This window comes from Limulus polyphemus, unplaced genomic scaffold, assembly GCF_000517525.1.
Source record: "Limulus polyphemus unplaced genomic scaffold, Limulus_polyphemus-2.1.2 Scaffold316, whole genome shotgun sequence".
Classification (NCBI taxonomy): Eukaryota; Metazoa; Arthropoda; class Merostomata; order Xiphosura; family Limulidae; genus Limulus; species Limulus polyphemus.
This window is the reverse complement of record NW_013665926.1, coordinates 421,203-434,645: the sequence shown is the minus strand read 5'-3', so window position 1 is coordinate 434,645 and position 13,443 is coordinate 421,203. Positions and strand designations below refer to the sequence as shown.

The 13,443-nt window shown below is 32.5% G+C and overlaps 1 pseudogene; it reads left to right on the top strand.

Annotated features, from left to right (window-relative positions):
• LOC106457314 overlaps positions 1-13,443 on the top strand; it is a 27,508-nt pseudogene that overhangs the window by 5,395 nt on the left and 8,670 nt on the right.

Sequence of the window (13,443 nt, the reverse complement as noted above, 5' to 3'; positions counted from 1 at the left end):
TACATATAATGGAAGCAACTTTTCATGTGCTAAGATAACCTTTCATTAATCATGAATTTACATAACTTCCGTCCAGGGGATGGATACTCCAGCTAGACCTTATAATATTATTACACTTCACTCAGAAAATGTTTTCGTATTCTCCGTTCTTTACCCGTTATTATAGTATGTATAAGTTGTTTTGAGTATTTGTTTATCGAAACACACATAAACACCTGTTTTGCATAAAACGTTTTGATTTTGGTATAATCTTTTTTTTTTTGATATAGATCAACGCTTTGCTTAGACAATATTTCTGTACTTAGTGTAGAGTCATTCATCGTCACGTGCCAGAAATTATAGGGCGTTAAATTGTTCCACTGTCCAGAAATGATATGAAAAAAAATGGACACTGCCAGAACAGTTGGGGACCCCCAGTGTACTGTATCCCGAATCCTCAAATGTTATTGGACTACAGAAAACGTTGTTCCAGGAAAGTTTACTGGTGGACGCCGAAAAACTACTGCCCGAGAAGATCATTTTGAACTCGTTAACACATCAAAGTCGAAAGAAGTCTTGCAAATCCTTACGACAGGAATGTCATGAACTCATTCATTCCAGGATATCCAGAAGAACAGTGAATAGGAGACTAACCAAGCAAGATTGTTTTGCAATAAGGTCTATCTGCAAGCCGATATTAATCAGAATTCATCGCCGTCATCGTGTTATTTTGGTAAAATAGCATGCCAACTTACAATTAGGACACTGGTGGCATATCATCTTTTCAGATGAGCCCTGTTTCCGGCTTGTTTAAGCTGATGGTAGGATTCATGTTCGTCGTTTGCCAAGAGAGCAGTTGAGGGAAGACTGTCTTTCCCACAGGAGGTGATGCAGATCTTTATATCCTTCAAGGAACCATCAATGGCGCCTCCTATAGGCATCACATAGAGATTATATTTCTGCCATATGCTAGGACAAAGTTTGGCAGTAACTTTGTATTCCAGGAAAACAATGCCACTGCCCATAATGTGCGTATTGTACAGGATTATCTCAACCAGGAGGACGTTTCAAGATTGCCATGTCCAGCAAAGTATCCAGATTTTAATCCCATTGAGAACTGTTGGGCAGAACTGAGCTGGAAAATTACTAACCACGACCCTAAACCAGTTAATGTAGCCGAGTTAAATCGCCTTCTTGTGAGAAGTTGGGATGAAATCACGGTGCATTACATCAATAACCTCATTGACAGCATGACACGTCGCCTTATGGAGGTCATTATAGTACGAGGAGGACCAACAAAGTACTGAATGTTTAATATGAACCGATATAAGATTACAGACGCAATTTATAATAATTTGATGTTGTATTTTGTCACTATATGTGTATTTGGAAAGTTTTTTGTAATAGATGAAATGCTGAATTACACATCTTTTTACAGGTTTCCTGATAAAGTTGTTTGCTGCTCAAATAAATCATTTATGATGTCTATAGAACCTGTCTCATTATACAAATTACATATGTAGATGTTTAAGGTAACATGCATTTCTCGGTTTGACATCACTAAAAGTATTTATATTCCATCTTAATAATAATGATCTTACTTGTTACATTTTGGCCAAGGCTATAGGTTTCACAAAAAGTTCGGGAATGGTGAATCTTCCACAGATAATGTATTACAACAAAGTCATGACCATTGTCTGAATCATGGCAAAGAAATCATCCAACTCGACTGAAAAAAAACAATCATAATTTCTTTGGATATTATCCAACTATAGATGGCGCATGCCTCTGGATTCCTCATAACATAATGCACATTACTGTACTTTTTCAGGAGAAAAGGTTAAGTACTTTCCCATTTCTTCTGCCGTTGAATCAGAGATTGCTTATTACAGACATGTTTTGAGTGGATTAAACGTTATCTGACATGTTTTTGTTTGTGGATTTAACGTTGTATTGCATGTTTTGAACATATTCTGTGTAGATGTAGTAAATCTAATATACATATATTTGAAATTACGGACTTAATTTTGCTGTAATGATATTTCTTAGTATTGCATATAGTTTTTAGAGAATGAAACTTTTGATTTAAAACGTTCCGTTTCTGTACTCAGCATAGAGATCATTTTATAAAGAGGTATATGTATTTTCAAAATTTGCTAAGATAGCCGGATACTTTTCTGCCTAAAAATAAATTTCACCTCGCTTTCCATTCTCAGTGTTTAACCTAAACTTTCGTTGCGTACATGTCAAATGTCATTACACATATTACAAAAATCTAGTGATATATATATATATAGAGAGAGAGATTTTTATAAACTGCCCCTTCCAAACACATGCATGATTCTTCAACCAAAATTATCATATTATTAAAGGCGCCCCAATGGCACAGCGGTATGTCTGCGGACTTACAATGCTAGAAACCGGGTTTCGATACCCGTGGTGGGCAGAGCACAGATAGCCCATTGTGTAGCTTTGTGCTTAATTTCAAACAAACCAATATTACTAAAGCTAAGAACATTCATTGTGTTATATCAGGGTTTCATGGGGGGGACTTATTTATGTTTACCCATTTAGAAACATAAATTCAATAAAACTTGAATGAGAAACTTCACTGATATACAAGCTGTAAGTATTATTAATAACTAATGATCAAAAGTTAGCTAATATAGATCACAAATAAAATATTTTAAAGTAACCTATACAGTAATGAACACTAATATGGAATAACAAACTGACTAGATATATTTACTGTTGCATAATAATAGAAAATTCAGTATTAATTACTATTAGAAAACTAAATCTTTTAATGATTAAAATGAATGGGTTCTCTTGATGTTAACAATATTTTCAACTACATTCCCAAAAATATCTCAGGAGATCGGTCTGCTTTTGATATATATATTATATATTAATTCTGAATGCAAATAGTAAAAGAATGATATTCATATGTAAAATGACGGTTCAAACGATTATTCTAAAATGATTGTAAACATTATAATCAATAAGATTTAATGAAACCCAGTGAAAAGAGACACTTAATAAATTAGTACATACGAATAACATAAATACACCAGTCGTTGCTATTAACATCCACATGTACGTAAAGTTAATGAACTATATGCGTTCCTGTGCATTCAGTAGTGCGTGTCCAACAATTCCAACTGGTGGATGCTAAACAGGAAACTTTCATATTGATAACAAACATGACTGTAGCTTCCACACAAGATAAAATTAGCAGCCATGAGATTTAACAACGGAAAACTTTTTAATAGTAGTAATAAGACACATTATTTGCAACGAATTCATGTTTATTACATACACATACAACATATTCCTTGTCCCTTGACACTTTCGAGCTAAGAAGAATAGTTTCAAACGAAGCTATAGTTGAGGAAAACAACAAAGTTTGTGTTCTTGCTATATACAAATAAAACAAAAAGTTACCTATGAAAAACATCGATAGATTCAAATATTAAAGATAAATAAATAAAAATTAAATTTTACAAATGATTATGCAAGACTAAAGATGAAAAATATTGTCACTAGATGGAGATTTATATTGCAATTTTGTATACATTTTACCCGCATACGTGCTATTTGATGTCACCAAATATTATGGTTTAGGTACTTTTTATGTACATATTTTCTGTTACCAGATCTATCAGGTCTTCGCATGTGTGTGTGTATTACACTATATTTTCTTTTGACAATAGATGTCTCACAGACTACGTAGATATCTCTACAATCACGGTATTTAATGTTAAGCAACTGATGGGCCGCTACTGTGGCAGTGATATTCCTTCTCCTCTGGTTTCAATGCACCCCCAAGTGGAAATAATATTTCGGTCTAACCATGCTGCTCAGTTTCGAGGTTTCTATGGCGAATACGAGTTTAAGAATGAAAGTAAGTATAGACACCAAAACAAGTTTAACTTGAGGTTGTTACGTGTTTTGAATGATATAACTGTCTAAGCATGACTGTTTTTTCAGAGGATTATCAACAATTCTAATTTTGAAATAAACAATGTTCTTGGGAATAACTACTGTGTAAGCAGGATGATAAAACATGATGAATGCAAAGTCTGAAAGCTAGGCCTAACAAAAAATGTTTCTCCATGAATTATAGAACAATACAATTATTCACAATTAAACGTTGAGCGTTGTCAGAATCAATATTTTCCAAATGTAAATAAGGAATACTCATCAATAGTCTGGCCCCCAGTAGCACAGCGGCATGTCTGTAGACTTACAACGCTAGAAACCGGCTTTCGATACCCGTGGTGGGCAGAGTACAGATAGCCCATTGTGTAGTTTGCGCTTAACTTCAACTAAACGAACATCAATACTTTACAGATACAAATATCTATTAAAGTAAAATTCACCGAGTGTTTTGAAAAGTGTTGAAAATTAGTTTTTGCTCACCATCCCTTGTTTTAAAAGTAATTGTTTCGAAAAGATTTCATGAATTAGCATATAAACTAAACCATTTTCATGTAGAATGCTACTCCCAAAGTTCTAGAAAAAAATCAGTTTTACTTGTCTTTGCTAAGCAAAGGTTTTGTGTTGAATCCAATATTAGGGGGATTATTCACTAGACAAACAACGTATCTTGGCACTGCGTGAACACTCATTGTTTAGTTCGACATCTTATATCGAAATGCTGTATTTCGATAAAGTCTTGTAATTGTAACATCGTTAAGTCAACGTAAATGAACCGCAGCAAAGGAATTGCAAGTTCAAACCTTAAACCATTGTGCTCCTTTTTTGAATTTTATACGAATCAGCAATGTTTGCATCAGTACTTTTTATTGTATTGAAATTGCAAAGTTATTATGTTGCTTTATATTTTTGAACGTGAATATAACGCATCACTCTACGCCCCTCTAACATTATATTATTTTGTCTGAAATTTTAATATTTAAAAAAAAATTCACAGGAATCTAATTTAAGCCAAATTACATAAAAAAAGCTCACGAACTCTGCATAAGATATTAGGAAAACAAAATAAAGAAATGTGTGATATTCGGTAGCTGTTGTTTCATTATTAACCAGCCATGGGGTGGGAAACTCCACTTTTTTATACAATAAATGCTTCTGTTTTACAGCATATTTCTTTCACTTGATGTTTAGACCGCTAGAATTCCATTTTCGTTATGTTAAGTTGTAGTGCTATTCTGTTTCATGCAGTATTCAGCCTTGAAAGAACGTAAATGCCATTCTTCACATGTCAACCTCTTCCTGCGGCTGTCGTAGACAAGCTTTTCTAATCTCAAATACATTCGTAAACGGATAAATAATAAAAAAAGCGAATGGGATTTTTCTGTAAAACAATTACACAAAATCTTCTTAATACATACTTCTAGACGTATAGTTTATAACTCGGGTTTCTTTCAGTGAACACATGGAGCATTTTACAGTTATTTCCAATAACCCAAACTTAAAGCATTAAATAGTAACACATCCAATTAAATAGAAAAGCGTACCAGGATGAACGTGAATGTTATAATACAACAGTAACTTGTAAAAATTACAGCACAGCCCTTAATGCAAAATCGAAGAGAAGCATTCACTATAAATTGGTTATGCGTTTGATTATTGAGCCTATGCGGACTTTACTATGAAATATGTCAACTAATTAGTCTGGCTTTTCTGATACTTCACATGTCGATAAGAATAAGAAAGCTGGTGCTCAGTTAGGCTGATTTTATGATTTATAGAATATTAACTTCAATATGAAATCTGATAATCATTTACTCTAAATTTTATTATCTTTAATATGCCAATTTCACTTTTTATTATATTAAACAAGTTAATTTCGCTATATGAAATCTGATTATTAGCTAGTCTGGATTTTATAATTATCATCATGTTCACTTGGATGTTAAATTTCATTATCAGTGATCTTTAATATGTGAACTTCAGTATGAAATCTGATAAACTTTTGACTTAACCTCCATAATTCGTAGCATATTCGTCACTCAGTAGGACAGCAGTAGGTCTACGGACTTACAGCGCTAAACTCCAGGGTTCGATTCCATGCGGTGGACATAGGAGATAGGCTGATATAGCTTTTTCTTTAAAAAAACAAAACAAAACAAAAACAAATCGTAACATATTTACTTTAACAATCCATACAATGTTGCTTCATGATTATCGTTGTATTTGGGGAGTTTTCGGTAAACTAGACACATTTACTGGGTTTTTCACTGCGTAATAAGACCTCTTTCAATAGTTTATTATTAGGCGGGAACTAGGCTTAACTAACAAGAAAAAGGAACACATTTGGAAATTTAAATTAATAAGATTGTATATGTTAATTAACTACAATATTGTTGATGATAACAATACAAGTATAATAATGTACAGGTGAAAAAGCCTGTTAAACTTGCGTATTTGTCAAACGTGCAATTTTAAAAAATACGGATTTATACATTTTTAATATCTGTCTTTAAATCTATATATTTCAAACGTGCTTGAATCGAACCATATAATCGTTGTTCATAAAATGTCTAACATGATAAACCCGTCTAAAGTTTTCGTTGTTTTCCAGAGGAGGTCCCCCCACCAACCTCCACTCCAATGGTTCAGGGATGCGGAGGTACAGTGAGTGGTGTGGGGGGAGTCATTACCTCTCCAGGTTATCCTGGCTTCCTTTCCTAAGGATGTGGAGTGTGTGTGGCTGATCAGGGTGGAGCAGAATATGCACATTTACATCCGGATACTTGAACTGCAGCTATATGGTAGCATAGGTGAGTGCTCGAGTTCAGAAACTCTTCTTTTAGAATTTAACGTAGCTGGTATTTTTGTGTACTTCCATAGTTAACATGTTTAAGTGTTCAGACATCATTGAATATTACTCAACAACCAAATAAAGCCTGTGATTTCGACTTTTGATCTGAGATTGGTTTTGGTGACGTGTAAAATCTTTATGTTACTGTAGTCTTAATTCATTTTCGGGATATTAAGCAAACGAAGACACAAATAACACTGAACAAACGGTCACATGAAATAATTCGACTTATTCCGAAAATTGTAGACATTTATAGATATTTCAAAATATTTTCTTTAAAATTATCATATGGCACTGAACTATTAAATATTAATTATTTTTAAGGATTTCAAACTGACTTTTATTTTTTCAGTATTATCGTACTTTTTCCGGTGCTGCGATCATTTTCTGTCACAAAGAAGTTAGATGACTAAATTAGATTTTCTTTTTAATTAAACAAAAATACCGCTGAATGTAAATTAAAAAAAAAACACTTGTTAAAAAAAATTAAATTTTACAAAGAAAGATAAAATCACCCACTTGTTGATTAGGCTTGCCTTATATTTAACACATATAACTTTAAAATGATCCAATACAGATCTTCCATAAAGTTATTTTCCCAATCACTTAAACAGTTTTGCCTTTTTCATTTTTAAATTAGGAAGCTTAGTTGTTGTTGTTTTTTACAAAATGGTATCGTTTTCAAGATTGAAAAAGGAAGATAATATTTTTTTTATGTTTTGCACTTCAGCCAATTGTGGGGATGCAGAATTGGGACTTTACAACGGTTACTCTAACTTTCAGTTTAATCCTCAACAACTTAAAAGATACTGTGGAGATCTAAAGTATTACAAGAATATGCAAGAAAGAACAGCTTTATCTCCTCAAAATAGACTACTTATTCGGTAAGGAACAACAAATGTATTACCCAAAACGTAATATATGTAACGTGTTTGTTTGCTTGTTTTCGAATATTTGCACAAAACAACTCAAGAGCTATCTGCGCAAAGCCGTTCCTAATTTTGACTTAACAGTCTAGAGAAAAGGCGTTTAGTTAACAGCACATACCGCCTACTCTTGTGTGAATGAATAGTAGGATTTGACTGTCATTCTTATAATGTACTCAGACTATGGAGCTCGATTTTTTTTTCTGTGATAAAAGCATACGAACAATAGACCTAGAGATCAGTAGTCCGCCACATTGGGCTACGCTTGGTCCAATATAGTGTAAGATATTAATATTCGACTTCTTAAACAACATTTTAACAAGACAAAAATTAAAATATTCATCATTCAGAATATACGTAATTAATAAGGCAACATATACGTTGTCTTCTTTAACTAATTTGGTAAGTAATGAAATAATCATCTTCCAAAAAGAAGTCTATTAAGAAGTGCGCAGTATAATGCTCATTTCACTCAAATAGATTATCAATTTGTCAGGAAATCTGTTTTTGAAGTTAAGCACAAAGCTACACAAAGGGCTATCTGTGCTCTGCCCACCACGGGTATCGAAACCCGGTTTCTAGCGTTGTAAGTCCGCAGACATACCGCTGTGCCACTGGGGGGCTACCTTACTATGGTTCGGGAAGATTAATATTCTAGTAAGGTAATACATAGAGTATCAATAGTAAAAATATGTATTATTCGTATGTTTGGGAATAAGTTCCTTTATCCTCAAAATACTACAAATTAAATTATCTGACTTCTAAATAAGAATACAAAATGTTTTTTATAAATTATCTTTAAAGTAGGAAATAAAATATATTTTGAAAAAGTACACTTAATAATGAAAGACTTAATATATATATATATCCCAAAATAATAACTCTTAACATAAGTGTTAGTTTAGATATTTCCCCAAATTATAACCTTAATAAAGTCAAAAATAATAATGTTATTTATCGAAAACCAAGGACTAGTAACTAATAAAATAAAGTATTTATCATTGAATAAAAATGTTAATAAGTTACTGTATTAACATATTTCCATAAATTGATAAAAATATATACATTAACAAGTCTAGTTTTTCTTATTCTGGTAACTTTCCACTTGCACAAATTTTTGTAATTAAAAACTGAGAGAAACAATCGAACTCTTTGAATTCAAATGGAGAAATGAGAGATTTTTAGTTAAGTAATTTTGTTATTCTATAGATTCCTTACGTCAAGAAAACAAGATAGAATTGGAGAGGAAAGTATGGGCTTCAAGTTAGTGTGGACTGCTGTTTCTTTTAAAGATACAGGTTAGTTGAGTAACTTCGTTCTTTTCACTTCATACTCGTAAACCTTTGAATAATCCAGAAAGAAAACCTCAAAGTGTGTCTTAATTACATTTTGTAGTTCCTTATTTCCTCGAAGAGCGCGGAACCTTGCACATGCGCTTAAAACGTTAGCTACTTTAAAATCTCTGAAATAAGGTTAGAGAAAATATTATTCGCTTCCAACTGAATATCTGACACGACAAATCCCTTTAACTTAGTTACTGAATTCAGCGATTTTTTTTCCTTACGAGGAAGCTTTATGGAGTTTCATTCAAAGTGTTTGGTTTATTAAAGTAATAGTAGAGTTAATACAGGATGATAAAAAAACAACTGACTTTTAAATAAATCAGCAATTTTTTTTTCTATAAATCTGTCGATATTCATACTTTTACGAAAGTACGTGTATAAACGTGGATATGTATATCGATATGCGTGATTATTTTAACGTATTCTTCTAAACATGTACTAACATACTAAATGGCTATTTTAAATAGTGCACGCGAGACACCAATTTTGGAACTCTGGTTGTCCTAGCAACCAGTTTGATGGTTATATCTTAGATATGTTTCATTCCTCCCATACTACGTGATTGAAACTAAAGATCGGACCTTTGATAATGTCTATGCTCATTTGATATATGGAATGAGATTCCAAGCTAAAACTGGGGCAACGCGTTCAAAAATACAGCTAAGAGAGATAAAAGGTATATTTATTTATTTACATTTTTTTTTACAATGCGTAAATTTGCATAATCACGACTTGTAGCTTGTAAGTAATACACCCTACATAATAACAGTAATTTAATGAAATATATATGAATTATTTAGTGATGCGGAAGTATTTTAAAGATTCACCATCTCTCTCACTTTCTTGAGAGACTCGTGTGTTTCCTAGAACATGCATGGTCTAGAAGTTTTACACATGAAGTAAGTGGTTTGTTTAGGTTTTAGAACGTCAAAAACTATGTTTAAAAACCTTATTCAACAAAACATTCAAATTATAAAGAGAAGTGTTCTGTGTAGAAATTCTAATTCGATATTTTTTTATTCATATACCCCAAAACAACTAGAATATTCAATATCTGATACTTTATTTAATAAATAACATAAGGTCTTAAGAGAAAGAACGGAACGAGAACTTATAAATAACCATATAGCACGACTGGAATTGACGTCATAGTTACAAAAACTTTATTTTCCATCGTATTTTAAACAGTTAATATCAAAATAGAGATAAGATGACACGTTATTTTGAAGCCTCACCACGTAGTTACAGTCTATTTCACTACGTCCGTTAATGCTGTCTGACGATCGTGCATCTTGAAAATAGCTATGCAGCGTAGTTTCTGTTGCTAAAGGCTCCGTTTTTAAACTGTCAAAGCACACCACTCCTCCCTACCTGCTTTTCCTAATCCATCCAGTGTACAAGGACGCCGGTTTATTAGCACCCTTTACAACATCTGATTGCAAACAAATCAACAGGCAAATAGACCGTTATATCTGTTTATAAAATAGCATTAACACCCATTTCATTCTTCAGCTGCTTAAAGTATACCACGGTTGAATAAATATGTAGAGGAAGCAACCCCTGTACACGTGACACGGTTTTCCCGACTGAGATGTTTCTTGATTATGTTGCTACCGTTGCCTGGGGTAGGTGGACGGCATTTGCTACTTTCTTTGTGTTCGTGAATCCTCAGCTATTACAATATGCGGTACTTTGCTTACCAAAGTGTTGTTAGTGTACGACTTGTTACAGACCTCTTTCTAGATGGTCCTGGACTCCATGTTGTTCCATATCCTTTTATTTTCCAATCTCATTAAGTAAAGAGATAGCCCTATCTTGGAAATTATAAATCCCTAATGTGAACGCTGCTTCATGTTATGAGTGAATAAATAATTTGCTTTGGGAAGGGCTGTTACATACTCTTCCCGAAAGCGGAGGCATTTCGCTGCCTAACAAGGTCAAAATGTGGTTCTGATACATACCGTTCGACCACAAATATCTATCTCTGCTTACCACGTAACTTGCAGAATTGCATATTCAACAAAAGTGTATCAATATAAAATGCTTAACGTACTATATCAAACGAATAATTATAGTTATTTACAATAAGTCTATATGTTCTTAGAATTTGTTAATTGATAAACAAGATGTTCAAACCATCCATTCTTTCCACTTGACATCGGTTTAATATCAGTGAACAAAAATACGTAGAGGGCACGAATGGTATCATTGCAGTGGCTAGACGGGATTCTGACTTAGAGGCGTTCAGTCATAATCCCACGGATGGTAGCTTCGCACCACTCGACCAAGAACATGTACCAAGTGTCCGAACCAGCGGTTCCTCTCGTACTGAGCAGGATTACTATCGCAACGACTAGTCATCAGTAGGGTAAACCTAACCTATTTCACGACGGTCTAAACCTAGCTCACGTTCCATACTAGTGGGTGACCAATCCAACGCTTGGCCAATTCTACCTATAACATGCATATAATGAATACCAATGTTTTCACTTCAATAATTGTTTCCATAAATCTCGTTTCGGTGAAAAATAGCAATTCTGAAAAAACTATTTTTTGAATTTTCAAAAGACTCACAGACCTATTCACTTAAATACATTATAAATGAGTCTAATTCAAAACTATGATTAGTTCTATAGTAAATGCTCAATTACCATTAAATAATATTTGACTACAACAAACAACCGTGGCATAATCGTTTTTTTAATTAAATTATAAAGTTAAAAGTTGAAGACAGAAGTGTATGCTGACGTTTTTTTCTTTAGATTAAAATCATGAATGAAACTTAATATTTCAGTTATAGTTAAAAGTCAACATAAATACTTAGAAACGTTGTACTTAAAATTAAAAAGGGAATGTAATGTAACAAACATAACTTCTCTTGCAGGCCTAAATTATTTAAACTTCACGAAGACAGACTGAATACGTTCATCTTTGTCTGACTCAGTTTAATGACAGTAACACAAAAGATAAAGCTGTGCAAATTGTATTATTGTCTAATATAAGTGATTAAAGAGAGTTAGAGAAAACATGAAGCTTTCACAGAATGTGTTAATATCTAATAAGATAATTACAGTCATGAAGGCAAAGGTGAAACTCTAAGAATTGTGTTATTATTTAACAAAGATGATCAAAGATAACAAGACAAAACATGAAATATTATAAACTATTATTATTCAGTAGAAATGATCAAGGTCAACAAGACAAAACATGAAACTTTATAAACTATTATTATCTAGTAGAAATGATCAAGGTGAACAAGACAAAACATGAAACTATATAAACTATTATTACCTAGTAGAAATAATCAAGGTGAACAAGACAAAACATGAAACTTTTATAAACTATTATTACCCAGTAGAAATGATCAAGGTGAACAAAACAACACGTGAAACTGTAGCAACTGTGTTACCAACTAAAGGAGGTTATTAAAGCCAACAAGACAAAAAACTTAAGCTCTTCAAACTGTTACTATCCACTAAAGATTATTATTAAAATCAACAAGACAGAAGATGAAGCTGTGCAATTTTTTCTATTATCTAGAGAGATGATTTGAAGGCAACAAGATAAAACACGAAGCTTTAGCAATTGTTATTAACTTAAGAAGATTGTTAAAGAGAACAAGATCAAACGTGAAGATGTACAAATTGTATTATTATCTATTATGCAGTATGGATGATTAAAGCCAAGACAAAAGATAAAGATGAATAAACTGTGTTGATATTTAGTAGAGATGATTAAATTCAACACGACACGAAAGATAAAGTTCAACAAACTTTGTTAATATTTAGTAGAGAAGATTAAAGCCAACAGGGGAAAAGATGAAGCTCTATCAATTTTGTTACTACACTATAGAAAATGATACCGTTAATTTACGGTAAAAAGACCGGTAGTCGAGATGCCAGACCTTTTACTGTACAAATAAGTTCAGAACCTTAAAACAATTCACAACAATTCACCGTTACATTTTACTGCAATTTACCCACAAGTAACTATTTTAGTCTGTATTTAGAGTGTTTATTACTGTTATTATAAGAGGAAATGCCCTTAAATTAACGATTATTCCACATAAAATAAGTGCTCTATAATGTATTACAAATGTTTTTCATTATCATTCCACATACAAACATTTTTAATTAATGTTTAATCCACATGAAATATGTTTTATGCATATATTTTTATCGTTATTCACAGTCAAGCTACAAAGAAATATTTTGAAATTAATGGTTAATCCACATATGATAATGGTTTTGTTATACATTTCAAGGATTTTCTTTTACGGTTCAACACAGAAACACTTTAAATGGTTTATCCACATAACGAAACTTATATGTACACAGCGTGGTCACTAAGTAAATAGACACCACCTTTTAAGAAACAATGAAAATTTTCAGTCATATTCATATGA